At 36.3% G+C, this 16,355-nt stretch overlaps 1 protein-coding gene across 2 annotated transcripts in view; it reads left to right on the top strand.

Moving 5' to 3' along the window:
- Positions 1 to 16,355, top strand: part of LOC140460939 (heparan sulfate glucosamine 3-O-sulfotransferase 5) — a 253,699-nt gene that overhangs the window by 175,506 nt on the left and 61,838 nt on the right. The window contains exon 2 of one of the 2 annotated variants that reach the window (XM_072555695.1): positions 7,360 to 7,447. The exons of the other annotated variant lie outside the window; for it this stretch is intronic. The gene's annotated coding sequence lies outside the window, so the exon portion shown is untranslated. The remainder of the gene's footprint in view (positions 1 to 7,359; positions 7,448 to 16,355) is intronic. 2 annotated transcript variants of the gene reach the window in all.

Consider the following 16,355-nt stretch of genomic DNA (forward strand, 5'->3'; position numbering starts at 1 on the left):
TTACCATCAATCAGACATGTGAACAGTTACGAGAAGACACTGATATAATATCTGACAGATAATCTAAGTGCAATATTTCATGAAAGACAGACAGAATAGCCATAATCATTATAGATGTGTTATCAGTGCAGTGTATTTTGCTAAATTATTTTTTAACAATGAAATGCTGCGCACATTGGGGATTTGATGAATTTGTTACTATTATGGCAAGTCATGTTTGATTAAATTCAGCACGAATAATTCCTTAAAGTCCAATTTAATGTTTCCTCTGATATTCTTATATTTATTTATTTGTTCATGAATTAGTTGATTGCAATTGTAAAATATCACGGTACAAAAGAAACCAGTTAACTCCTATGGCTACACGACGTCTCTGAAATACCTCTGCTCTTCATCCAATTGGCCTGTCCTTCCCCAATTCATTTAAATGTTTCCCTCAGTTAAACATTAATCTACTTCCATTTTAAAACCAATATGCATTCTATTTCAACTACTGTTTGTGGTGACACACCCATAGCATAACAATTCACTACATTGTAGTACAAAACCCTTTTCAGTTATTCATTATTCTGTTTCCTTTAAATATTTAGTTTATTGTAGTTTTTATGACAATTTTATTTAATGATATTTTGAAGGAAAAGATTAGCCTTTATCAAACTTAAATGATTTTCTTGTCACATTTTTGTATTCAATCAAATGTTAGTAAAATAATAATTTTTTGGGCGTTGCACTTAAGAGAACTGACTGTTGTAATTTTAAAAATTGGACAATATTTCTGGTTGTAGAATGTATTAAGTTATTGACTAAGTTTTTATGGATCATTTACCATGGCTTTAAGCCACATTACGCAGCTGTTTTCAGTAGCTGGCATGTAGAATTTGTACAGAGTCAGCCATAATGACCTTTTAATGAAAAATAGCATATGTATTTAGCAGTTATGGAATTATGTTATTAGCATTTAGTTATGAAATAAAACTCTCCTCCTTTAGGCCTCATGCTAGAATTGGCAATTTTAAAACTAGCCACAATCATAGCATGTTATATCCAGTTTCAAGCAAATAGCACTAAATGTGTGATATTATTCAAATTAGACAGTAATAAATAAATAAACTGCAATATCTTGGAGTCAAGTTGGAGGCAGTAGACTTCTTAGAATTAGCACATTGTTGGAAATTTATTGTTCCTAATCGTTAATAGATTCCTCAATAAAACTTTCAAAAACCCTATATTTTGTATGGTTGTTATGGATTTTGGGTGTTCTCAGTTTGATTCATAGTTCTCAAAATGTAAAATTATAAAGGTAGTTCAATTCTTCACATTTTGCACCAGCACATTGATTCAGATTCAAATAGCATTATTGGTAACTCTGTTATGGATTTTGTCTCTTCAAGTCTTAAACAAAAGTGTTGAGTTGTCACCAATTTGTCAAAGGGCCGCACCCAAGACATATTCATTCATTAAGAAGGATAATTCTGCCTGAAAGGTAATTTAGTAACATCCCATAAATAAGATTGATTTTGCTAAATTAATTGCAGAAAATGAAAATGTTGACTGAACTGTGGTACTGTACTTAAGTATGACCCCAAATATATTTCAAAAGATAATGACAAACACACATTTGAATTCATAAATAAATACATTCCTTCAGCAACAACAAGTGTATAGCCCCAGGCTGAATGCTGAAATGCAGGAAATAATAGATAATTGCCATTCTTTATTAATGGAATTTCATAAATCGAAAGCTGTAGGATTCTGAAATTTGTACAAGTTATGCTGGTCAAAGCAGTTATTTAAGAATTTTTTTTAAATGATCCCTATTAATTAGTTCTCACTGAATAAATCCATGTCATGTATATATATATAAGAATCCAGGGGATAAATTTAATCACCATTGTATGGCGATTTGTTTGAGGTCCTTTACTTTATCTGGTAGACCAAAATGATGTGCTGCAATATTCCTATGCACCTAGAACCCAACTGTGTGCTAATGCTGCTCTTTTAGCAATTTCCTCAGATCAAATTGCAGTTTACAAAAACATCAGGATCAGAAATCTCAGAGTGAATTTGTAGATGAGAAATAATTATCTGTCCATTAAGGTATTTTTTTTAAACAAAGCTGAAACAAGTATGTTTTTGTTTAATTCAGATAGTCATGTATTCAATTTAAGTACATTTAGATTGAAAGTGAATCAAAGAATATATTGTGTTTAAATTTCAGTGTCTAGTAATCTGAATGATGAAATAATCTCATTGAGAATTACTTAATCAAAAATGAGGATGGAAATTGTTTTTTATTTCATTAAAACCTGAAGTGATTTAACAGTGATTTCCTTTTTCAGTTTGATTCCTTCCTTTGAAAATCAAAATACAACTTGGTTTTTCTAAGTTGCATTTCCAAGCTTGTCAAGTTTTTTTTTCCCAAATGGAATATCAATTTTGTAATATGGTTTGGTACTTTGACACACAGTCCATTTCAAAAACACATGACTTTGCAGAAATGTTTTTATTGTTTGATCTATAAATATCTGTGTACAAAAATGGACATTGACAGATAAACTAGATTTAACAGTCCCTGAGGTGCTCTCTGTCCTTGGTAAAAGCTGAGCATGGGTCATTCCAAGTTCATTTCTGATGTTTCTAAGTAGAATATTGCCTATTCATTTTAAATTGCACAGATTTTGCCTGTATTAGCTCTGGAAAAGATTTTTTTTATGATGTTATTTACAAACGTTATTATTTTACCAACAGGTACAAATGGTAATTTGCTCAGATCTATCATTGCATTCGTTTTTTTTTACTTTTAGAGAAAAGCCAATGAGTTACATTTATATGATGCTTTTAATGCCCCACATTGTTTCACAACAACACAATCAGAGAAAAAAAAAATTAGCCATGACAAAAAGTTGATTGAGTAAGTGCTTTTTAGAGAGGAGAGAGAAGTGGAGACTCAAAAGTCGAGGAAAGAAATCTCTGAGTTGAAGACCTACATTACTGAAGGACCAAATCTTCTAGCCTTGTTTTAACTCCTCAAATATTTGCCTAACTTACAGATGAGGTAGGATCTCCAGTGATACGCTTACTGTGGACGACAAAGTTAAAAATCACACAACATCAGATTATAGTCCAACAGGCTTATTTGGAAGCATTAGCTTTATATGGCTGCTCCTTCATCAGGTAGCTGTGGAGCAGGACCATAAGACACATAATTTATAGCAAAAGATTATTGCGTAATACAACTGAAATGATATATTGAACAAACCTAGATTGTTGCTAAGTCTTTCATCCTTTAAAATGGAATGCAGGTTTCAGTTCGTTAATATGTAAATCCCAGAACTTCTTTTAAGTCACGTTCTCAAGCAAACTTAAGGTTTTATAAAAAAAAGGTGACATCTCAGCTCAGACAATGCATTAAAGGTTGAGGTTAGAGTCTGTCTGTATCCCAGTCTTGAGTCAGACTGGTTCTATTTCCAAAGTGGAATTTACAAAATATTACATGGATTGACTGCTTGCAGGTTGTGCATTTTTCTAAGCAAAATATAATGTATCTGCAAATGTGATTCTGCAAATACAAATTCACCCCATAGACTTACATGTATTTGCGTGTGCATGAGAACAGAGAGTGAGTGTGTGCTTTAGAGTGCGTGAGTGTGAGTGCACGTGAGACAGACTGTGTCTGCATGTGTGCAAGTTTTGTAAAGTATGTGTGTAAGTGCAGTAGAGTTTAACCTGTGAGAAGGTGTGTGTGTATGAGAGAGCGTGGGCCTGTGTGACTGTGTGAGTATGTAAGTGTGTGTGTGTGTGTGTATGAGAGAGAAAGAGTGAGTGAGAGAGAGAGAGAGTGAGAGAGAGAAAGTGAGTCTGTATAGTGTAGTGGTATGATCCAACTCCACAACTACCTCATGAAAGAGCAGTGCTCAGAAACCTAGTGCTTCCAAATAAACCTGTTGGACTATAATCTGGTGTTGTGTGATTTTTAACTTTGTCCATCCCAGTCCAACACCAGCTCCTCTATGTTGTGGAGGACTGTTCAGGGGTTAAAAATTATCCATGAAGACAGAAAAGAAAGGAAAGTGGAGGTAAATCCTCAGGAGCTCAGAATAATTTTGGATGATTTTGGGAGATTAGAATGTATAGCGCAGTGTAATTTATACCTAATTGCGGGTTTCTTTGATAGTTTAAAGTATAAATTGCCTACGAAAATAATGTTTAGTCAATAGTACATTTATCTTTTTAGTATAGTAGACTTAAAAGATGAAATTTTGTTTTATCATCCTTCCAGTTATTGAACAATTTCTACTTTTAAAAGTCTTGGTCTCTAGGGATATATTACAATTTGGAGGTTCTCGTAGGAATTTGAATCTACAAGCTGAAATAGATGCAGCACATTTTGCTAGAGTTAACCAAGATTTCCGTAAATTCTGATGTATTTGTTGAAAAATTAATACTGTTAAGTCTTTTATTATGGGCTTCCACAAAAATGAGAACTTGCCTGTGAATACTTGCATCAGTTAGCAAAGTAAAATGAAAAGCAGCAGCAGAAAAGTTCAAAATAGATTTAAAAGTGGGCATTAATGAGGCAAAGATGTTTGTGATATTGTTTTAACATTTGATGAAGAAACGTTTAATATAGATAAACACAGCTTGATTTGGTAAAATAAATGACTTGAAATTGAATTCCAAATATAAAAAAATCAAAAACAGGAAAGGATTAGGCAAAGAGATAGAGTTTCTAAAAGTAAAGGAAATCCTTTAATCACAAAAATAATGAATAGCCTGGAAATCCAATTTAGACACAGGGATTTTGATTATGTGACCAGAGAGTAACAGGCAGACTAGAAAATAGATGGTATTTGCACAGCATCTGTTAAGAGAGAAGGTTAAGGTTTTGGGTCCAGTAACCCTTCTTCAATCCTGATGAAGGGACATGAGACCTAAAAAGTTAACTCTGCTTTTTTTCTCCATAGATGCTGCCAAATCTGTGGAATTTATCCAGCAATTTCTGTTTTTGTTTCAGATTTTTAGCATCCAGAGTCGTTGTTTTAATGGATCAGACTTAATACCTAGTTTTGATTTAGCAAGGTATGTTCACCTAGTGCCTAAATTCAGTGAGAAAGGTGTTAAAATGGGGGGTTTTTTTGCTTCCTTTGAAAAAGTTGCTTCAAAAATTACAGTTGCCAAAATAAATTTGTATGACTTTATTGCAGTGTGTTTTGGACGATAAAATATTTGAGTTTAATTTGACTCTTTCAGAATAAATCTGCAGATTTCATACAATTAAGACTGCTGGGTCTAATGAATATTTCAGAGTTCCAGACGTCTACAGGCAAAAGTTTAGAAATCTGAAGAAGAGACAGAATAAACTTGTGCAACATTTGCTAGAGAAAAAGAAATGGTGTTTGATCAGTGGTGTAGGGTGAGGAAGTTGTATTAACATATTGAAAACCTTAGAGAGGTGTTGTTAATTGAGGAATTTAAAAACATGCAACCCTTAGACCTCAATGACGGTAACATTTCAAAAATGAGGGAAGCTGTGGTTATGGCTGATTGCAATAAATATCTCACAAACTAAATGTACAGCATGCCTTTGTTTGCAGAGCTACAACATAGCTTTAGAGTTAAACAAGTTGATGATGATAGAAAATAAATATGATTCAATAAGGCCAAAGTTGCCATGAAATGGGCTATTTGAAATCCAGCTCCTGGAACTTGAAAGCTGAGCCAGTATAGATGTGCCTAGTGTTTCTTCAAAAAATGCAGTTCGAGTGAGTAAAGCTTATGACAAACTATGTCATCTGATTAATTTATAATGGGTGTAAGTGAGAACAAAAATTACGAGGGGATTTTATATTTGATAATGAAGTAACTCTACTTTTGCCTGACAAACATACCAAGTAGATTATTACTCTTAGAGATATGTGATCACATTGCAAGCTTGATGCCTTTTTTTGCAGATCTACAAAGTAGCTTTAGAAAGTAGTAACTTACAAACGAGCATGTGAATATCTCTCCAGAGGGTAGACTTAATAAAATTATATTGATAGAAGATATAGATAAAAATATATTTACTTCTTCCCTTTGCAGAATGAATTTGAACTGTATTTTTCAATAGGTCATTTATTGTGGAAATGCTGTTAAAGTTTCCTTTTAATTATATTGAATTTTTACTAGGGAATCAATTAGTGGGAGATAAAGTACTACCATCTTTAAGCATGATATGGAAGTCCATTGAAACTGACAATGAACCAAAGGAATTAGAAACTCGTTGTAAACTGGATCATTTCATCTCATTGCACCAAAACCTATGGCATCTCGCAGATTTGCCATTCATTAGACATTTCCCTGCTTCAACTCAAAAAATGGTATGCATGGTAACTTGCCTGAAGTGTAAGTTCATAACAGGGTAACAAGGAACTATCAAGAACCTCGAGGTGAATAAAAGAATCAGAAGTATATTTCCTTAGCCAATGAGATTTAATAATTCAGAAATAAGCAGAGGACATTCTGAGTAGGAATACATGCAAAATTAGGTTAGGCGTAAGCAAGGTCCCAGATTTTATAAGACAATCCCATAAATAGGGTGCCTGTCCCATTTCATGGGTTGATTGGTGCTTTTGCCCATTCTTCTTGACCCAGGATTTGGAGGTGCCATTATTGGACTGGGGTGGACAAAGTTAAAAATCACACAACACCAGGTTATAGTCCAACAGGTTTATTTGGAAGCATTAACTTTTGAGACACTGCCTCTTCATCACCACCTAATAAAGAGACAGTACCTCAAAAGCTAGTGCTTCCAAATGAATCTATTGGACTATAACCTGGTGTTGTGTGATTTTTAGCATTCTTGACCCAGATGATGGTTACGAATGTTTAACATCAGTATGCCCTCATGGTGATCTTTTATTTTCTCACATGTGTAGTATATGCCCTCACTTGTAAATTGTACAGTCTTCCTGGTGGTTTAAACCCAAAAGCTGAACAGCAAGTTCCGTCCACTCCTCCAATCCCTCAGCTTCTAGTAAAAAGAGGACAAAAAATTTGCAGAGAGAAAAGCATCAAAAAGGAACAGATTATTAAAAATGGCCTTTTTGTAAACCTCCAACAATAATTTCTTAAGTGAGAAAATGAGAGTCAACAGCTGACATTGTTTATTTTCTACACAAATGATTGATTGGTTATCATTAATAAATATCTCTCAGGATTACTAATTTTGCAACATAATTAACCAGAAAGCTGCTGTATATGAAGCTAAGATAGGATGATTATTGCATATATATAAATGGGTGTCAATTGCCCTGCAAGTTCTGGACATTTTCAACTCTTACTTAGCTCTTAATTGCTTTTTTCTCATTTGTTCAACAGATGGGGCATAGTTGACTAGGCCAACATTTATTGTTTGCCTCCAATTTCTCTGGAGAAGATACCTTCTGCAATCTTGCTTACAGTGCAGGTACATCCAAAATGCTATTAACAAAGGAGTTCTAGGATTTCAACTAAGTGATAGTGAAGGACCAGCAATATCATTCCAAGTTTGATTTGAAGGGGAATTTTCAGGTGGTGGTATTTCCAAGCCTTTGGTATTCCAGGTGGTAGAGATTGCAGTTTTGGGAAGTAGATGTTATAAATATGGAAGGTGCTGTCAAAGGACATTGGGGAAATAGGAGATAAGTTACATGCTACAGTTCCTAACTTCTGATCTATTCTTGTATCCACTTATTTACATAACTGGTCCATTTCAGATCTGGTCAGTAGTAAACTCCACAATATTTATAGTGATAATAATGCCATTAAAGGACAAGGGATGATGGTTAGATTCTGTCTTGCTGGAGTTGATTGTTGCTTGCTCTTTTGTAGCATAAATATTGTTATGAAGTTGTAGACATGTACTGTACCTTTAAGGGAGCTGAAATTTCTGGCTGGCACAAAATGTTCTGAAAGATTTTAAAATGTAACAGTGGGTTGAAACAAATAGTGCTGCCAAGATACAAAAACAAATTCAAATTTGGCCAGTCTGTTTACATTTTGCCTGAGATACCAAAATCCAATCAAATTTGAATTTAGTATTTTGACAACATCAAGCCAATGAAATGATCCACTGTTTTGGCGTATAAGATTGGATATTTTGAACAGTTGGAAGGAGAACAGCCAAGCCAGCACCAACAAATATAGACTGCCAGACGAATAGCTCTCTGAAAGGTATCTGCTCATATGAAGACCTGTGAAGTGGAACATGGAGGAGAAGATGACCTAGAGAAATCTATAGAGAAAGTTCAACATCCAAAAATGTCGACTGGATTTGAAAGTGATTTGCTGTAAATTTAAGAGGGAATTTATCGGGCCAGTATTGTAGAGTGGTGAGGTAGAAATAGGTTTAAGAGAAAAGAGTTATAAATAGTCGTTATTTAGTTTTCTCTTTTGGACTTAAAGAATAAAACTGTTAATTTTACTAAATAGTGGGATCTGGGATAGGTCTTTGACACTCGAAATTTAACAGATTACGGCACGAGGTTAACTTTTTCTGTGTGGCTGATTTAAATTAGCAGAGGGGTTTCTCTGTGTCTTTATCAGCCAAACTCTGGATGTTGACCATATCTTACTGCTAATTTGTTGATTTAACTTTGAAATGAACACAGATAATGCTAGGAACTCATATCGGGTCCAGCTTCATTTGTAGAGACGAAAGACAACTTAACATTCCGAGTAAGAACGCTTGGAAATTGGTTAAAATTCAATATCCTTTATGAGCCTATTTGCAGTTCTATAAATCTCAAATATTTAAATATTCATATTCAAATCTTTTTCTCATATAATCATTCATTTTACTCTTAATGCCCATTTCATTACAAAATTGGTATTCCAATATCTATCTAATCTGTTAACATTAAAATACTGGGCAAGTAATTCAGTTTCATAGACTAGTGCTGCAGAGCCAGGATTTTAAATCCCATACTGGAAAAAATTTGAAGTAAAAAGCTAAAATCAATAATGGTGACTATAGAATTACGATATTCTTATTTTTAAATGTCCCACTCACTAATGTCCTTTAAGAAAGCATATCTGCTGTCATTACTTGGTTTAATCTAAATGTGTCCCCAAATCCACAGAAATTTGGTCTTAACTGCCCTCTCCAATGGTCTAGACAACCCATTAGATTGTCACAAAGGTGTATACCAGCAGTTTCTTGCTGTCTTACCAGTGATATCCACATCGTGTAAATGAGTAAAAAAAACTCTTCATTTTAATATAACTATAGAAACATTTAACTGGATTTTTGCCAGACAGCTGAATTTCTGTCATCATCTCAGGTCTCATTCACTACAAGGTGAACTTAAATTCAGATGGTAAAATGCCACAGGCAGGGAAAGAATGGGTCTAATGCTCCATCACGTTCCTCACATATGATCCTCATCTCTTTAAATCATGGGTTATAAGCTTAGAAACAATTCATGGCTCATGTGAAAATCAGATACTTCATTTCACTCAGTTTCTGCTTCCCTCTCTCAATCGGTCAACAACTTCCAATCAAGGGTTGAGCTCCTGTTCTGTTCACCTTTTCATCCCATTGTCATTCTTGAGGACTACCGGGGAAATCCTATTGGACACAGTTGTTTCAACAATTTAAGAAGCAGGTGGTCATGCCATGTAAGCCTTATGTGGGCACTAATAACTAGAATGCAAAATGGCAAGCTAGTTCAATTGCCATTTGAACCTGGAGCCTGCCATCAAAGAAGCAGTAGATGAGCTCGATATCTTAATGTTCTTGTACAGACTGGCAATTGCGTCCAGCCTTCCAAACCTAAGTCCTGATTTGTCATCTCAGTAGGGCTCCCTGAAATACTGCTACCAGGTACCACCTATTTCTAAATGGTCCCTACAATTTGGCACAAAGGCCAGCATGCAGGATTCTTGAAGTGCATTGGTAGTGTCCCTACATCTGGGGCAGAAGATCCAGTTTCAAGTCCTATCTGCTCCAGACAAGGTCGTTACCTGTCTGAACAGCTTGATTAAAAATATCTAAAGGCCAGCTGGTTTAACTTGAAAGTGAACTCAGACAAGTTGGGAACCCACAGTAGGTCCAGCAGCATTGCTGGAGCCAAAGGACAACTTGGCATTCTGAGTGAACATGAGAATATAAAGGGTTGCACTGGAATTTCTAGGTTTTCATCATGTTTACCACCAGTTTTCTTCCCCCCTGCTTTAAAGGAATTGAATAATACTAGGTGAGGGATTTCTTAGAATTACAGAAGTGTTATGGAACATAAGGAGGCATTCAACCCATCGTGCCTGCACTGGCTTGTTAAATGTGCATAATTTTCTAGTGTCAATTCCTGCTATTCCCCAATGCCCTTGCGTGTTATTTTTATCCAAATAATCATCCAATGTCTTGAAAGCTTCAGTTAAACCTGCTTCTGCCAAATTTCCAGGCAGTGCATTCCACAGCCTAACCATTCACTTCACCCTCACTTCTTTTATGGATCACTTTAAAACAATGCCCTCTTGTTCTTGTTCCTTTTATGAGCAGAAATAATTTCTCCTTATCTATTATATCCAGCCCAGTCATGATTTTGAAAACTTCTATCAATTCTCCAATTAATCATCCTCTCTCCAAGGAAAATAGTTCCAAATTCTTCCATCTATCTTCACAACTGAAATTCCTTGTGCCTGGAACCATTCCTGTAAATTACTTTTGCAGTCTCTCCAATGTGTTCACATCATTCCTATAATGTGGCCCCCAAGACTGTACACAGTACTTGAGCTGACATCTAACAAGTATCTTATACAAGTTCAAAACCGTCTCCTTGCTCTTGTACTTCATGCTCCCAGCTAAGGATATTCCATGTTTTACTTACTGCTCTCTCTACCTGTCCTGCCAAATTCAATGATCTTCGCACATCTACACCCAGGTCCTTCTGCACCCCACTAAAAATTATGGTGGCAACAGCTGCCTGTAATAGGAACTTCATAGAAAGGGATTTGGATTGCGGATCTCAGTATGATACCAGTTGGCAAGTCTATCCAGGATGAACTGTTTACAGTACTTTGTTCATGTTGGTATGGGAACTAACCCCTGCAAAATTTATGCAAAATCTATCTTAAGATTTGGGGAAAAATCAGCATTTATGTCAGGAACATGTTTAAAAATAATATGCAAGCACAAAAGTAAAAGTGAAATATAGTATTTTAAAATGCATACCTTTGGATTCCATCTCCTGGGAGTGACAACCATCTGTTACCTTCTTTCTGCAAATGATGAAAAGACATAGAAACATTTTCAGTAGTGAGAAACAAAGTTTCAGGCAAAAATATTTCAAAAGAAAGGTTGGCATCTACCTTTGTTTTAAGTATGACACATACTTACTTCTATTGAGGCAAAGTTCAAGTAACCTGCTCACTCAGACCTCTGCCAGTGTCACAGTATAATCAGCTACTGAAATCTACAAGAGTTGCATATCCCTCTGAGTCTGTCACCTATTATTCCTATCCCCAGGCAGTGGGAATTTGCCAAGAGGAAATTGCAGGTCTACACCTTGATTCTACCACTGTTTCAGGAAATTAATGCACTGGTGTGATAAGCTAATAAATCATCCAATAAAAATGAAATTTATGAAATTTGTTTCTTCCTTTAGATGGTTGGGATTACTGCAGTCTAGTAGGGAATGCTTCACAGTGCATGTTTAATAACTCAATTTTAAAATATTTTATTACCTGAGAATATCTTACAGCTGCTGCGTTCAGAAAAACAATAACATAGCTTTTATGTAACTAATGGCACGGATAAGACAAAAGCTTGATAAAAAAAAAGCTAGAGGTTGAAGTGAATGAACTTGCTTGCAATTTTGAGATGACAATAATCATCAGTTGGCTCAAAACGTATTCCATATTGTAATCAGATTGACTGCAAATTAAAATGTTCCTCAAAGGGACCAATATTGCCGTACTGGCACACTGAAATATCTAGAGCAATACCCAAAGGCCTGCTGTGCTCTCATTTGTCACAGTGAGTGGTGAACATGAATGGGAAAGGGCAATAATAATAAGCAAGCCCTATCAAGGCATCTGGGCCAATAAATACAGCACCATTGCATCCAACTCCTCAGTGCCATGACTGCTGTTTTCCTTTCAAAATGAGGTTGGCATCAATGCTCTGTGAGTATACTTCTGACGCTAACCATTGGTGAGGAAATTAGTGATGTATGGAATGAATGTCCACCAAAAATATATATATATTTAAGCAGATTGTAATGTTAAACAGCAAGAAATGCTCTTTTGGTGCCAATACTGCCATTTTGGAATTAAATGCTCAAATTCTCATTGTCTCTTAACCTCTTACATCTAAAATATGTAAAACTGCAATAAGAACTCACATATCCCTTCTCAAGCCCCACCTCTATCAATCAGTGCTATTTGAAGGTATCATAAACTGCTTTTAGGTGAGCTGCTGATCATAGCTGTGATTGGAGAAATGTTTGATGGTTTCCAAAGTAGTTTAACATATCTGACATCTGTAGAGAGTGATGTGAGATATGCTGAAGAACTTAACACTCACATCAAAGATTGTTCACAAAGGACCTGTATTCCAAGAAAGCTGAATAGATTTCATGCTATCTGAGCCCATGGTTTCATAACAATTATAGTTTTTCACATGACACACCTTGATGTGCATCATTTTTAAGGTTCTCGATGTCAACGCTGAGATGTTGCACAGTGCATTGGGATTCCACGCCCTCAAAATCTGGGAGGTGCACTGTATAACCTTAAGCAGGTTATCATGTAGATCAATGACCATACAACATGGGAGCACACATAAGCCATTTGGTCCATTGAGTTTACTCTATCATTCAATGAGATCATGGCTGAGTTCATAATCCCAACTCCACTTTCCTGCCTTTTCCCCATAACCCTTGATTCCCTAACTGATTACAAATCTGCCTATCACAGCCTTGAAAATGACCCAGCTGTGACAGCCCTTTGTGGTAAAGAATATCACAGAGTCACTACATACTCAGAGAAGAAATTCATCCAGTTCTCCATCTTAAATGGTTGATCCCTCACTCTGAGATTATACCCTCAGGTCCTAGAATTTCTCACAACTGGGAAAAAAGAACCTATTCACATGTACCCTGTCAAGCTTTCCATAAATCTTATTTGTTTCAATATCATCTATTATTATTCTCAACAGAAATGGTGGCTGTATTCTGTGGAGGTCTGCAGTATTACTTGAATTTTAGCCACCCTGAGAAGCCATGGAGTGACTATTGGACAAGGGCTAATCACATTAATGCATGTCAATGCACCAAACATTTTATTGTGCATCCTTATCTGTACCTTGCAGCATACTTATCTGAGGTCTCTGCGACAAAATTCATGAGTTGGATTGCTCCATGGAGAACAGGCACCTGCTCTACCATTCCCATTGTCTTGGCTGTAGAACACTCATGCACAGTCTCTTGCCACACTTGGAACTCAGCTCCAAGCTATCCTCTAAAGTCCGGTCACTAACTGAACTGTTGGCAGCGTATATGTGAGAACAAGTGATTCTTCAGCATTGTCGCCTTGATGTTCCATATCTTATCCTTCCACCACTGCCTGGACAGATCACAATTCCTGAGTATCAGAAAGAGAAGAGGCACAAGGTGTACTGGGATGAGCAGAGGAAGCGGTAATTGAGAGGTACATGTTATTTGCAGTTGATGAATCCAAAGAGATTGCAGGATGAGGGTTAAGTGAGATACTTGGAGGAAGATTCTGTATGAGTGTGACATCATCTGTTAAAGTTATAACCCAATCATTGGCCATGGCCTCAGGCATGGTTGTTATGCTGATAGCCAGAAATGTCTAAGTCTCCTCCTTAAATATGAACATGCAGCTGTGTCTGACCCCACTAGGGTACCTGGGGTAGGATTACCTCTGACTATCTACATTTCCTTTCAGGGAAATACAAGATTGTCAATGAGTATCATGCAATCAGTTTGGCAGATGTAGCTGTAGTGTACTGAATATTTATAAACTAGCAGAGGGAGTCTAATAGGAAGGGAAGTAAAGAGAATTCATGTTTTCACAACACATGTAGCTCTAATTCTAAATGTGATTGCACATCTTACTGTTTCTTCCCAAGAACTTCATAGCAACTGTCAAAATTGAATAACTGGAAGTTTGGGCAAGTTATGAGATGTGAAGCTCACAGCAATGTTCTGTGTGTGCAGGTGAGGTGATTGTTGGAGATTGCTGGTAGGTGAGTGATGTATCTGCAGCAGTTTGAGGCTGTTGAAGGAATACATTCACTGACAACTGTGTAAAGTTCATGAAATTCAGCTCCTTGACTCGTGGCATTCGCTACCAAGGCTATCTGTTCCCATTTATTTTGCAGCATTTGTCTGGCAACCCTTCTGATCTTTCAACAGGTGACATTTCTCCCCCTTTCCACTGCATGTTCTAAGACCTCCAGAGTTATATTTGAAAAATTTGGAGCCTGCCACACTGTGCCATTCTTCTGTCTTTCTCAGATTCAAATCAATATGAAACAGTACATATCACCACCTCTAAAGTGGTTCATGCTGGTTTTAAGTAGGGTAGGCTAGTTTTAACTTGATTCTAGCCTCTCACAATTTTTGCTCTAATGATTGAAGTTAGCATGCAGCATGAAGTTTGGATTATATCTACATTTGAAGCAGTAAACAAAATTATGCATTGCGATCCTCGCACCTGTCACTGAACTGTGCTGAAGTTTAGTCTTTATCCTATCAAGATATCCTTGCAAGAGTCCATGTCAGCATTATTTGGAAGTTTCCTTGGTTTTGTTCCTTTCTTCTTCAGTCTTTATTGAATTGGAGTAGTGGAATTTCCATAGATGCAAGTCTTTGTGGAAAAAGGTTTTGTATTTCTTGCAATTTTTACAATATGTTTTTACTGCAATGCATTTATTCTGACATTTCAATTTTTATTACTTATTTCAGAGTCTGGGATCATTTATTTCCCGAAGTAAGTTGCCTTTAATGTGCTTTAAATGTAGTGGAGGTGAAATTCATCTTTGACAGGATTATGCCAGATCAGCCCAAGTCCTTGCTCTTCATTAAGCTCAATGCCTTGCTATCTCCCAGGCTAGTAAAGATTTGGAAGATTTCAGACAGAAATATGTCTCTGGATAATAGTCATTTCTAATAATTTTGAAGCTGCAATTTCTGAATACTTTGTGAATCTTGCTGCAAATTTAAAGGGAGCATCTGTATGATGGAGTAATGGATTTCCCCCTGAGAATTCAATTGTTCCTGCACTATGAGAAGGCCAGGGATAAAACTGTGGAAGGGATAAAGATGGAAGCTGGTAAGCATGCAATGACATTTATGCAATCAATACTAACGCATGGTAACCCTGTCATTGAATCTGAACCATGGAAAGACTTGCAGTGTTTGAAAATCACTGCAATTTTGACCTGATACCATGACAGAGATATGCCAACAATTTGAACCTTCCTTGCAGCTGCTTTCTATTAGGAACACTGCCTTATCTGTGGCTATGATGCTGACGAAATTACTTAGCTTTTATGTGTCTGAGTGCTTCCATGTGTCTTGTGGTGACATTAGCAGTTCATTGCTACATTGGACACATGACAGACAGCTTGTTCAGGCATTTCTCAGAGTTTATTCAGTTCCACATGATTCTCTCTTACTCTGTTTTCATGAATTCATTAACTTCTTTGAGGCAGGGTACTATTTATGTCAAGTGGCCATGTAGTTGCAAATGATCAATCTAAAAATGTCTCATTAATGTCATAGAACCATAGAAAATTGAAGCAGGAGTAGGACAGTCACCCCTTCAAGCCTGTTCTGCTTTTGATATAAGCATAGCAGAAAGCAATTTTATTCTCTAATCATTCACATGGTCAATGATGTTAGCCACCTTGTTATGTACACTGTTGTACTTTGTCCAGAGAGTAATATATTAGTTAATTCTCTGAGAATCCAGGATACTTACTGAAAGAAATGTAGCAGGTCAGCCTGTTCGGAGGTCAGGATACCAAATTCAAAAAGGAATGGAAGTTTTGAGTATAGGGAGCATAGGTTGAAGGGTGACTTTATAGAGGTTTTTAAAATCATGAGGGGTACAGGTAAGGTGAATGGCAGGTGTCTTTTCCCTATGGTGTGGGATTTCAAGACTCAGGGGCATATGTTTAAGCTGAAAGGAGAAAGATTTAAAAAGGACATGAGGGGCAACTTTTTAAGACAGAAAATGGTTCATGTGTGGAATGAACTTCCAGAAGAAGTGGTGGACACACATACAATTACAATGTTTAAAAGTCATTTGGATAAGTACATGAACAAGAAAGGTTTGGATTGACATGGGCCAAGTGCAGGCAGATG

The sequence above is a fragment of the Chiloscyllium punctatum genome, chromosome 3, assembly GCF_047496795.1.
Source record: "Chiloscyllium punctatum isolate Juve2018m chromosome 3, sChiPun1.3, whole genome shotgun sequence".
Classification (NCBI taxonomy): Eukaryota; Metazoa; Chordata; class Chondrichthyes; order Orectolobiformes; family Hemiscylliidae; genus Chiloscyllium; species Chiloscyllium punctatum.